Source organism: Aulonocara stuartgranti (genome assembly GCF_965226115.1).
Source record: "Aulonocara stuartgranti genome assembly, chromosome: 22".
Lineage (NCBI taxonomy): Eukaryota > Metazoa > Chordata > Actinopteri > Cichliformes > Cichlidae > Aulonocara > Aulonocara stuartgranti.
The window spans coordinates 37,413,233-37,426,418 of NC_138957.1; the positions used below are offsets into that span (position 1 = coordinate 37,413,233).

General features: G+C 43.7%; 1 long non-coding RNA gene across 2 annotated transcripts; it reads right to left on the bottom strand.

Annotated features, from left to right (window-relative positions):
• Nucleotides 1–1,678: 1,678 nt before the first annotated feature.
• On the bottom strand, nt 1,679–3,051 carry LOC309699146. 2 transcript variants are annotated; one of them, XR_014274253.1, is made up of 5 exons: nt 2,841–3,051; nt 2,632–2,743; nt 2,228–2,316; nt 1,943–2,115; nt 1,679–1,727 (listed from the first exon to the last, which is right to left on the bottom strand). It is a non-coding gene; the product is annotated as an uncharacterized lncRNA (long non-coding RNA). The 2 variants fall into 2 exon arrangements; XR_014274254.1 differs by lacking the exon at nt 1,679–1,727 and having other exon boundaries at nt 1,881–2,115.
• Between the last annotated feature and the right edge of the window lie 10,135 nt (nt 3,052–13,186).

Genomic DNA, 13,186 nt, shown 5'->3' on the forward strand with positions numbered 1-13,186 from the left:
GACTGCTTAAAGAAAAGTGGTTATCCGAGTTGCAGCAAGCCGAACATAATGTGTTAGATTATGTTTGCAGTTTTAAAGCGCGTCTTTTCCATGCATGTCAGTTGGCCCGTGACAATTTGGAACAACCTCAAGGCAACATGAAAGCCCGGTATGACAAAAAGACGGTGGTCCGACATTTTGCTCCTGGTGAAAAAGTTCTGGTGTTGCTTCCTTTAGTTGGGTCTAGCCTCCATGCTCAGTTTTCCGGTCCCTTTGAGGTGGACAAAAAGATAAGTGACACTAGCTATGCAATAAAAACTCCTGATGAAAGAGAAAACTGAGTGTTTGCCACTTTAACATGCTTAAAGGCTATGTGTATGTGCTTCTCTATGAGATTGTAATTGTTCTAATTCTTTTTAACAGAACTGAATGTTGCAGTTGCTTTGCACACTGTTAATGAAGACTGTGTGCTGTTTTCTTTGTACCAGGTAGGCGCTGTTAAGTATAAGTTTTAATTGATGCTGTTGTATAGAAAAAAATAAATAAATAATACTGCTACTATACGATCACAGGTTTGGTTTCAGCTAGAACTTTTAAAAGAAAGACTTTGTTGATGTTGTGTTGTATAAATATATACAACACAACATCAACAAAATTGGGGGTGAGCTATGGTGTTGATTTTCCACCTCTTTCGCACAGTTGCTTTTTATTAAAACAGTTAAATCATGACTGGAAATCTACCTTTCTTTATAGGTATTTTAACCAATACTAAACTACTGCATGTTTCCATCAATACTTAAACCAACTAAACACATAATTGTACTTATTCCTCAAATTGGACACCCTTTATAAAAAAAACAAAAAACAAAAAACAAATGTCTCACAATGTATCATGTCAATATTAATATCCTAAAATAAGAAAGCATTGCATGTGATGTAACAGAGAAAAAAATAAACAAAAAAAGGTCAATAGGCATGTTTCGTTTGCTAAATACTTTATTAAAAGACAGTTTCCTATTTACATTTATATGTTTCACAGAAGATTGTAATTTTTTACTCTGGGATGGGGATGCATGATGTGCGTCCTGCACCACCTAAACGATCTGGGGCGTATCGGAGCCATTTCTGCACTGCTTGTGCAAAGACAAACTCGGACATAGAGTTTGCCCCTAACTGCTGCGTCAGGCCATCTAGGACAAAAATACACACACACACACACAAACAAAAAAAGTGAATTAGAGCACATGAATAAGCTCTTTTTAACTGTCTTCAGCGGGGAGAAAGTATGTAAACTCCTAGGCTGATAAACATGAAAGTCACCAGGCGTAAATCTGCAAACTGCTGCATTTGATTCCCAAAGAGCTATGAGTGGAAAAAGTGATGTCTTATTAGCATGGTGTGCCGTGTATCCTTTAAAACAAAATAAACATGGGGTCCTCGGGCTGTACAAACTACAACCCGAGGACTAAACAAGCCAAAGACCAAAGACTCCATCTCCAGATTAACCGGACATGAAAGTCTTGTTATTAAGAAAGAAAAAGTAATATAGCAAAAAAACGGTAAAACTTACCAAATATGCATTTGCAGAGCGCTGTATCTTTAAATGCCCTTTTTTGCTTTGTCTGGTCCTTGGTTTTTTTCCCTGCCCAGTTTAGTACCGAGGCCAGCTCGTTTGTAATAGCATAAGTCATTACACGGCGGACTCGCACCTCCAGTGTGGTCCCTCCAATCAAGGCAAAGCGTCTCACCTATAGACACATTTTAAGAGATGGAATTAGCGTGTCTCATGTCTTAAATGTGTATGCAAGTGCTTGTGTGTTTAATCAACAGGTCGTTGTTATGTATTTAAATCACATCTGACAGCTATGTATTTAAATCACATCTGACAGCTATGTATTTAAATCACATCTGACAGCTATTACACTTTATAGTTACAAAGTGTACATAACCTTTATATACTTACCATTGCCTTATTTGCCTCTTGTGATTGAAGAGCTGGCTCTGCATTGTTTAGCTCCTCAATGTTGTGCAAGGGCAAATCCAGAGGCAGTACCCCAGCATCTACCGATTCATTGCAGCCGGTATTGCGGATGGCTCTGACCTCCTCACGGAGTTCGTTAACAGCTCTCGTCAGGTCTGACAGAAAAAGATAATTTTTTTTAAGTATTTAAGAATACAGACAACTTGTCAAAAGTCTCCTTGTGTCACACACAGATATGTACAAAGACACTAGACAGTATTTTATTACCTGGTATTTTCACTCGAGGGGCCTGGGGAAACCATTTTTTTGTGGGCTGCTCATCCTCTGAGTCACTATATGTGTACAGGGGATTTGGTCTAAAGAAAAAAAGTTGAAAATGGTCATAAGTAATTACAAATGTGCTTTTGGAATATTTTTTCCTGAAGTTACAGTTTGATTTATAACAACACACACAGGAAACGGAGATGTGCAAGAAGGTACAGTATACAAGGAATTTTTGAAGTGCACAAGTGTACACGGCTTTGCATTTATAAAAAGTTTACAAGCTTCCACTTTTTGGACTATATTATGTGGTGATATTGCAGTATGCAAGCACCACAGATATGTATAAAAGACAAGATCATAAATTCTTAGCAATCAAAGATGTGTTTGTGAAATAAAAACAGTTTTACTTGTGCTTTCTTTTATGACTGGTCTGAGTTTCAGCTTCGGACTGAAGGTCAGACGTGTCACAGTGTTCACTTAGATATTTCTGAAGACTGCGTTCTGCTTCGTGAAATGTGTCTGGAAGTACAAACACAATGTATGGCCAGACATAAATTAGGACACGAAAAACGTGTTATTGTTACATTTATACAACACCAATCCAGATGATACCCACCATGGCTTATTAGAAGTCGGACTGGTGCATAGGTGAGCCATGTTGCACCAGGATGAACTCTCCTCTTTACTGCGTCGTGGATCCTGAATGTGTCTCACGGAGGATATGGAGGCCATGACAATTTCTCCCCATTTATCCATGATCTAGGGACTATTTCTGTACCACCAGTGCTAAACTGCACAATGCACCAGTCTTTCATTTTTATCTTTTTTTTAAAATTTGGAGTCCTTTTTTGTCCTGTCTAGGATAAACAGGAAACAGATAATTACAATATATTTCATAGTCACTACAAAACTTGATCTATTGATTGAACTAAATAATAAATAATAGCTTAAAATGTATATAGGCAACAATTACAAGCAAACCTGATAAAACAAACTCTTTTTTTTTTTTACATACAACTGCGTGTGTATATGTAAGCATTTAAACACTGAAGATAATAAAATTAACTGTATTTTCTCTAAGTCTGCCATTGTAGGAATTCATGGCACCGAGGCAAAAACTTGGCGCACAGTGTGACGTCAAAATAGGCGCACACCTTTGACGCTGCGTTTTCTCCGTCTTCCTCGTCCACACATAAATGCTAAACGGAGTTTTCGAAAATATCCGCCCTGGCAGGCGTCTTTAAAAATCTCAGTTTTCAGTTAACAAAAACGCAGTTTACGTGTGGACAAAAGGTGCAAAAGCAAGGTAGGTGAGCGTGCAACGTAAAGTTAGGTGAGCGTGCAGCGTAAAGTTAGGTGAGCGTGCAGCGTAAAGTTAGGTGAGCGTGCAACGTAAAGTTTGAATTGAGTGCGAATCGAAGCGGGTGCTCTCCAATCATTAAAAGTAACAAAGTCATTGAACACATTTATACAGTTACCTTTATGTTTATCAATCATATTTACAATTTTTTGTAGTACTATGCTAAAAAGCAACAGAGCGAAAGTCTGCGTCAAGCGTCGAGGCGACGGCAAGAACAAAGGAACCCTCGAAGCGTTAAAGCTAGCTTTGTAAGGGAATATAACGGAAAAGTATGAAACGAAAATGTTTTCTTTGTTGATAGACTTTGTTCACAGTGCAATTTATTTGTTGCCGGATTGTAAGATGAAAGTAGACACAATTTCGGGCTCCCACATTTTATCCGAAACTTTACATTAACAAGTTTGTTTGTTTTTTTTACTGTTATTCAAATGCGACCGTGGAAATAACGAATAGAACAAAAGTCATTCATTCTTACCTTATACTAATCGTGGTGCAGGCCAGTGCAGTGCATGAACTGATGCCTTCTCCGGTCAATTCCGCTGAGAGTAAATCTAATGTCCCGCTCTACTGTACAAGACAATGGTTACCTGGAGGGATGTACCAATGTGATAGGGGTGCTGCGGAATAGTCCAATGGTAGCAGCTTTGATTTCCCGCTCAACCATAAATTGATGATTTTTCAACGTGATTGTTGTCACCTTGTCAACTATAAATAGATCAACAATCAACGATGACAGAACAACAGTGAATCAATGTTAATTCAATGTCAGTGTAAGGTTTCATCAGTATTTCAATGTTGTTTCAACATTGGTTTTGTGTTGACATTTCAATCCTGACGATTCTGATGGTTCAGATGGAAAATCAACATCTGTTCAATGTCTCCTTGCTATCTGGGTAGTCATTTGTTAAGTGTTATGTTTGGAAAGAAAAAGGAAAAAAACTCCCAAGCTGGTGAACTGAATGTTGCAGTTGCTTTGCACACTGTTAATGAAGACTGTGTGCTGTTTTGTTTGTACCAGTTGCCAGAATAAAGAGGGAGCCCAGAGTAAAGGCAAGTCCAGCGTTGCAGTGCCGTCCTTTCTACATGGGCATATCACACCACTTGCACAATAAACTCACAGAACAGCAACAGCTACATATGTTTCCAGAGAGGATGCGGCAGCTGAAAAAACCTCTCCCATTGCGCCTGTCTCTGTGTGTTCGGCACCACCATTGTATGTTTTGCAAGATGATGACTTGATTGACAAGAGCAGTTGTATGCCTGTGGCCCGTTTGCGAAACTCAGAAGTGTTAGAAAACTTAGAATCGTTTCTTTCGCATCTGTCAGATTCCGCCCGTGAAGATATCCTTGATCTGATTGAAGCTAATTTGCTGCTTTTCTCTGACCATCCTCAGCAGACGCCTGTGCTGTTTCATGATATCGTTGTGGAAGTTGATAAACCAATAAAACAACATGCTTATAGACTAAATCCAACCAAGCGGATTTTAATGCAACAGGAAGTTGAATACCTGGTTAAACATGGGTTAGCTGAGCCCAGTAACAGTGCGTGGAGTTCGCCCTGTATTTTCGTGCCTAAACCAGATGACACCCCACGTTTCTGTACCGATTTCAGAAAGGTTAATGCAGTCACAAAACCTGATTCTTTCCCTCTCCCCAGAACGGAGGACTGCATTGATCGTGTCGGCTCAGCTACATACTGTCACGGTGCGGCATGGCACACCGTGGAAGGAGTGGGGAAGGAGGACCCAGGCGCGTGGAAGGAGTGGGGAAGGAGGACCCAGGCGCGGTACTCTGTGTATAAACAGTGCGTTTATTTACAGTGATGGAAACAATAACAGTAAATCCCCGTGCTCTCCCGTGACTCCCGTGTCGTGTCTTCCCAAAAAGTCCGTGCTCCGTGTTCTCCACTCTCGTGTGTCCACACACACCCCGTGCCTGCTGCCCTCCGATGTTCCACGCTCCTCCTGAGGGGAAAATGACAGAGGCAGCCGTCAAGACACTTAATTCCAGTAGGCATACACTCAGACTTTAACTAAGCAGAAGACTAACGTGGAGTCTCATGGAATGATCCCGCGTCGGTGGGAGCTCCAAGACTCTCTTAAGTAGCTCCCCCGACGAGGCCTGATCAGCAGCAGGTGTGTGGCTTCGGGTGTGGCCAGTCCCCTTGCAGGACCACACCCTCCAGGCCTGACGCCGCCTATAAACAGGTGCTCAGCCACACACACATATATATATATACACACACACAAGCACAGAGAAGGGAAGCAACACCAAAATACATATAATAATACTAATAATATAATTCATAACTGCTCAGGGATCCTGGGTCGCTCAGACCCAGGACCCTGACACATACATCATAAATTAGACCTGTTAAAAGGGTATTGGCAAGTCCCGTTAACCCCCAGAGCTTCTGAAGTCTCCGCGTTTGTAACTCCAGATCATTTCCTCCAATACACTGTAATGCCCTTCGGGTTGCGAAACGCACCTGCAACATTTCAACGTCTGATGCAGAAGGTATTGTTTGGAGTGAGAAACTGTGAGGCATACTTGGATGACATTGTCATTTATTCTCCAACATGGTCAGAACATCTGGAAACGCTCTCTGAGGTGTTCAGAAGTTTTTGTGAATCTTCTCTCACATTAAACCTCTCTAAGTGTGAGTTTGGTAAAGCCATTATTATTTATTTAGGGAAACAGGTCGGACAGGGGCAAGTGCGCCCTGTTGCTGCGAAAGTACAGGCCATTGATTTTCCTGTCCCGCAGACAAAAAGAGCTCTGCGTCGTTTTTTAGGAATGGCTGGTTTTTATCGAGGGTTTTGCAGAAATTTTTCTGATGTGGTTAGTCCCCTAACTGATCTTGTTAGCCCCTTAAAGTCTTTTATTTGGTCTCCAGCGTGTCAGGTGGCATTCGAGTCTGCCAAAGCATTGTTGTGCAGTGCACCAGTGCTAGCTGCGCCGACTTTTGAGCACCCTTTTAAACTAGAAACTGGGGGCGATCGTGGTTCAAGAGTTGGGAGTTCGCCTTGTAATCGGAAGGTTGCCGGTTCGAGCTCCGGCACGGACAGTCTCGGTCGTTGTGTCCTTGGGCAAGACACTTCACCCGTTGCCTACTGGTGGAGGTCAGAGGGCCCGGTGGCGCCAGTGTCCGGCAGCCTCGCCTCTGTCAGTGCGCCCCAGGGTGGCTGTGGCTACAATGTAGCTGCCATCACCAGTGTGTGAATGGGTGGATGACTGGATATGTAAAGCGCTTTGGGGTCCTTAGGGACGAGTAAAGCGCTATATAAATACAGGCCATTTACCATTTACCATAGAAGTTGATGCCAGCTCGTGTGGCACAGGCGCTGTTCTGTTACAGGAAGATGGTCACGGCGTAGATCATCCCGTCTGCTACTTTTCAAAAAAGTTTAACAGACACCAGACCCATTATAACACCACTGAAAAAGAGGCCATTTTTGAGCATTTTGAGGTCTATGTCGGGTCAAGTGTGCTGCCTGTGCAGGTGTTTACCGATCACAACCCACTAGTGTTTCTTTCCCAAATGCGCAACTCCAATCAAAGACTTATGTGCTGGTCCTTGTTACTGCAAGATTTTAACTTGGAGATCAATTACAAGAAAGGGAAAGAGAATGTGTTGGCTGATACTCTGTCTAGAGCACTTTCTCCTTGAATTAAACATTTTGGGGGTAATGTTAATTCTTGGGAAAGGGGGTGTTACGACTGTGATCATATCATATCGTAAATTTGAGTGTGCAGGTGCTCCTCCGTGGTTGGTGCATCCAGGGTGGATGGCTCGCACCGATTGGCTTAGGACCGTATATATATATACATATGTGTATATGTGTGTGTGTGTGTGTGTGTGTGTGTGTGTGTGTGTGTATGTATGTATATATATATATATATATCGATTCACTGATCCACACTACCAGGCTATACAGCAATGACATTGGAATGTCGTTCGGACTGGAGAAGTGTAGTCGGATGGTAACAAAGAGAGGGAAGGTAGTCAGAACTGAGGCGATTGAACTACCAGAAGGCAACATTGCAGACATAGAGGACAGTTACAAGTACTTGGGGATCCCGCAGGCGAATGGGAACCATGAAGAGGCCGCTAGAAAAGCTGCAACCACCAAGTACCTGCAGAGGGTCAGGCAAGTCCTGAGGAGTCAGCTGAATGGTAAGAACAAGATCCGGGCCATCAACACGTACGCCCTGCCCGTGATCAGGTACCCTGCTGGGGTAATAGGCTGGCCAAAGGAGGAGATAGAAGCCACTGACATAAAGACAAGAAAGCTCCTTACCATGCATGGAGGGTTTCACCCCAAGTCCAGCACCCTGAGGCTGTACGCTAAGCGGAAGGAAGGGGGCCGGGGACTGGTGAGTGTCAGCACCACAGTCCAGGATGAGACAAATACATTGGGAAGATGGCCCCAACTGACCGAGTGCTCAGTGAATACCTCAGGCAGCAGAAACCCAAGAAAGAGGAGGGAGACGAGGAACCATCATGGAAGGACAGGCCCCTGCATGGTATGTACCACCGGCAGATAGAGGAGGTGGCTGATATCCAGAAATCCTACCAGTGGCTGGACAAAGCTGGACTGAAAGACAGCACAGAGGCACTAATCATGGCAGCACAAGAACAAGCTCTGAGTACAAGATCCATAGAGGCTGGGGTCTATCACACCAGGCAAGACCCCAGGTGCAGGCTGTGTAAAGATGCCCCAGAGACAATCCAGCACATAACAGCAGGGTGCAAGATGCTAGCAGGCAAGGCATACATGGAACGCCATAACCAAGTGGCCGGCATAGTGTACAGGAACATCTGTGCCGAGTACAACCTAGAAGTCCCGAGGTCAAAATGGGAGATGCCCCCAAGGGTGGTGGAGAATGACCGAGCTAAGATCCTGTGGGACTTCCAGATACAGACGGACAAAATGGTGGTGGCTAACCAACCGGACATAGTGGTGGTAGACAAACAGAAGAAGACGGCCGTAGTGATCGATGTAGCGGTTCCCAATGACAGCAATATCAGGAAGAAGGAACACGAGAAGCTGGAGAAATACCAAGGGCTCAGAGAAGAGCTCGAGAGGATGTGGAGGGTGAAGGTAACGGTGGTCCCCGTGGTAATCGGAGCACTAGGTGCGGTGACTCCCAAGCTAGGCGAGTGGCTCCAGCAGATCCCGGGAATAACATCGGAGATCTCTGTCCAGAAGAGCGCAGTCCTGGGAACAGCTAAGATACTGCGCAGGACCCTCAAGCTCCCAGGCCTCTGGTAGAGGACCCGAGCTTGAAGGATAAACCGCCCGCAGGGGCGCGCTGGGTGTTTTTTTTTTTTTATATATTCAGTGAGCAACAAATCACCCTGTCATGAAATAAAACTATGTTAAAATAAGGACCACTAGACTTATTGTCTTGTGTCTGGGGGTGGGCGTCCGGGTACACACCGGCTCACTCCTTGGCGGCCGCTTATCGGGGCCTGGAGCCTGGGGCTCGCTCGGGCCACTTCAGAGGTGGGGTGCCCCCGGCCTCTTGGCGTGGTGCTCGGTCACTCAGGCACAGCTGGCTGCCGGCGGAGCTCACGGGCGCGTCACTGCAACTCCCCCTGGCTTCTGCTCCGCGGCTGCTGAGTGAGCCCTCATCTGGGACTCTCCTCAGCTCTTTCTGGGACAGTGGCGCGGCTGCCCCTGTGTTGGTCTTCCATGGTCTCTTGTGTTCTGGGGCCTCCGGATGTCTGGAGTTTTGATCTCCTCCATACCTGCTTCATACCCTGGGGACGGGGCTGTGGCTCCCCCACACCCTCTAGCAGATCGTTACATGGAGAAACCTTTGGAATGCAAGCATGCTGATCCACACAGGTATCCACACAGGTGTACACACGGGTATTCACAGACGCGGACTACAGCTTTCTTGGCTGCTGCCTCAAAGCACATTGTGCGCTGTCTATCTTGCGTGCTGCACAATATCGTTTATTATTCAGTATCTACTGATATCTACTGCTAGCTAGTTTATTGTGATGGTGCTGTTCTTTTTATTATGTTGCTCTTTGTTGTTTTCTTTCTCTCCCTCTCTTTCTTTCATTCTTTCTCCCTGTCCTATCCCCCAGTCATGTCTGTCCCGTTTGTAGCAACTGAAAATAAAATAAATCCATAATTATAATAAAGGTCAATCAAATGGACCAATATGGCAAGGCCATGATGATCCACTTGGTAAAATAAATCCGCTTGGCATCTTTCTTGGCCTTAAGACAACAATTCTGATGGTAAAGATCCAAACGGGACACAAAAAAAAAAAAGAAAAAAAAAAAAAGATTTATTGTCTTGTCATAACGTCTTGTAATAACTGTGTATTTTGGATTTGAAAACACATAGATGAGGTTAATAATGACACCATATTCTGTACCATAAAACAAAGTGCAACTCGGGACTCTTACTTGTAATGAAGCATTACCATCTTAAAAGCAATAGTATCTCCCACCAGTGATTACAGGAAATTTTGCTGATAAATCTCCTGGACACGCCTGCAGCACAAAACAATAAATTCTCGTTCTGAGTGCCTGTTAATGCACAACAGGCTAAACTATAAACTAGGTGCGGCTGAAAGTTTATGCAATGAGAGGCAGCTTCAATCACCACACCTCATATATCTGAGCATCAGATCAACAAGATTCATAAAACAAGTTGAATAAAGTAGAACACCAATGCAATATCATCTACAGCTGGACGTGTGTTCAGTTTAAGGGGCACCATCATAAACATGTAACATATTCAGCCAACATGATTTATGGCTGTTCAGCAGTTACACGTTCAAACTAACTCGTAACCCAAGAAGAGATTAGACCCATAATGCTAGCATCTCTGACTTTCCACTGAACCGACGGAGCCTGTGTAGCAGCCACCACATTCATGTAACACTGAGGGAGGAACAATTTGAGACTATGATGGGCACACTGAAAAATGTGTATTTATGTTAAGTTGCAGATGGATTTCAGCCTTTAGCTCCATATGTGAGATGTGTGGGGCAGCGTAGGCGACTGTAGGATGAAGGCAAAGATAAAGGAACAATAATTGGAGATTAACTATCTGAATTTCAGGAGCGAGACCACTCCTCCAAACAGGGCCCTTCCAGGTCCTATGTGACCCCCCCTCCCAGTTGTACAAGCTGTTCGTTCTAGTTTATGTGCTCCACCCTCTCTACCCTTTTTTCTCATTAGTACATGGGGATTTGTCAGGACCAGGAGCCGCTGCCAGTCACCAATGAGGCCTTCCCCAAACCATAGCTCAATTCTTGGTTAAGCCATCCGCTGTTCTCTACTAAAAAATGCTGCCCAAGCTAAAATGAGGACGTGGGCCCAGCTAGTGAAACAAAAAGACTTAGGTGACATCTAGTGGCAGCAGTGAGAGACTACAAACTCAGAAAATACAGTCCACTGTATACATGAAGGAATCTGAAACAGCAGATTTTATATAAAGTGAGACTGTGAGCCATAACTGCACACTGCAGTAAAATCCCCTCACATATGAAACTAACGCAACAGCATCATATACATGACACACACATTAGTCATATTAGTAACTCAGTCCTGAACGATGGCATCTGCTGATGTCACAGTGAGCATGTTTCCTTTGAGTGTTATGATCTGTGCACAGTCGAACAAGACCAAGCTGTCACTTGTCCTGCGATGTGGATCCAGGTGAGTATTTAGACTGGGAGGGGAAATCCATATCACAGGAAAAAGGAGGAAAAAGGAACCAATAGGGAACAAGACAGGACACAAAAATGACCGTGAGACAGAGAGAGAATATTACTCAGATACTCGCATCTTTACATTGGCTGCAAATTAAATATAGAGTGATTTCAAGGTTTTATTATTGGTTTTTAAAGCCCTCTATGGTTTGGCTCCAGGTTACATTTCAGATCACCTTAGCCTGCGCCTACCCACTCAAACTCTATGTTCCTCCAGTCAGATGCTTTTCCTGGTTCCAGGCTTCTAGTTAAAATCAAGAGGTGACAAGCTTTCTCCATCGCCGCTCCGAGACTCTGGAACAGTCTTCCGTCTTTTATAAAATTCTCTTCCTCTTTCAAAATCTTCAAATCGAACTTCAAGATTGACCTTTTCAAGTCTTTCAGATCTTTTTGACAGCGCATGTGTCTCTGTATATATATATATATATATGCACGTATATGTATGTGCATGTGTACCTCTACATATATACACTTGTATAGACATTTGTATATAACAGTTTGCTTGTGCATATATGTGGATGTTTTGTAATCTTTTTTACTTCAGTTATCTTAATTATTTATTTTCTTTGATTACATCAGGGGTCCCCAATCCCAGTCCACGAGGGCCGGTGTCCCTGCAGGTTTTAGATCTCACCCTGGGTCAACGCACCTCCATCACATGATTAGTTCATTACCAGGCCTCCGGAGACCTTCAAGACATGTTGAGCAGATCCATCCATCCATTTAAATCAGCTGTGATGGATCAAGGACACATCTAAAACCTGCAGGGACACTGGGATTGGGGACTGGGATTGGGGACCCCTGGATTACATTGTCCCTCTGTTCAGCATTTCGGCCGACACTTGATGAAACATGCTAAACAAATAAACCTGACTTGACACAAAAATGTTCTTGACCTGACTTAACACCTTGAGTGAGTTCACTACCTGGTGAAGACTGAGCACTCATGTTAATGTTTAATTACCGCTGGGTTGATCACCAGATGGGAGGGCAGGTGTGACAGCTGAGGCGTGGGAAAGCCAGACCGCCTCAAAGGGAATAATCTCTGCCCAGTGCCGCTTAAACTAAATCAGGGAAAACCAGTAAACCTGCGCAAATCATAACAGAATCAGCTGATTACAGTACTTTACCTGGTAACAGAGTGCTGTTTTTTCTGTTGGCTTTTTTTTAGATCATACATATGTGTGTGTTGTGTTGTCTGGTGGATTTTTTAGGGTTGGTCTTTAAACAAACCAACCCTAAACAGAAGCCATCAGCTGATGTGGGAAAACAAACACAAAGTTGTTGTTCCGTCAACATCTCATCAAGCTTCAGAAACACATCTCTGTCACAGGAAGCAGCAGATTAGAACTTAGAATCAGCAGAAGAACAATGGATAATAACATTAGATTATCAAGGCTAGGCAGGGATTGTTTTTCTTTTCTGTCTCTTACAGAGGAGGGAGCAGATACCAGACGAGGTCACGAATGTACGAGGAGAATTCGCAAGGAGACAGCAAGACAGCCACGTCAGTGTGGGAGCAAGACAGCCATGGTAATCTTTGTTTTTGTCTCACTATATAAAGTTGTAGAGCCCATTTGAGGTTTATCCTTTTTGTGGAGCAGGCTGCTGGTTCACACAGAGGTCCACAGCGCTGTATACACTTGTAATTTCAACTGCTAACGCAAATGAAATCTTTTTAAATAACAGAACTTTTTTCTGAAATTCCTTCTGAAAAATTTGACACCACACTGTGATGAGCCACGTAAAGACTTTGGTGACATCTAGTGGCAGCAGTGAGAGTCTACAACCTTGGCAATCCAGTCTCTTCAGAAAAGTCTTGATTTCCTGCACAGATATAACTGCCTTGTTGTGACTTG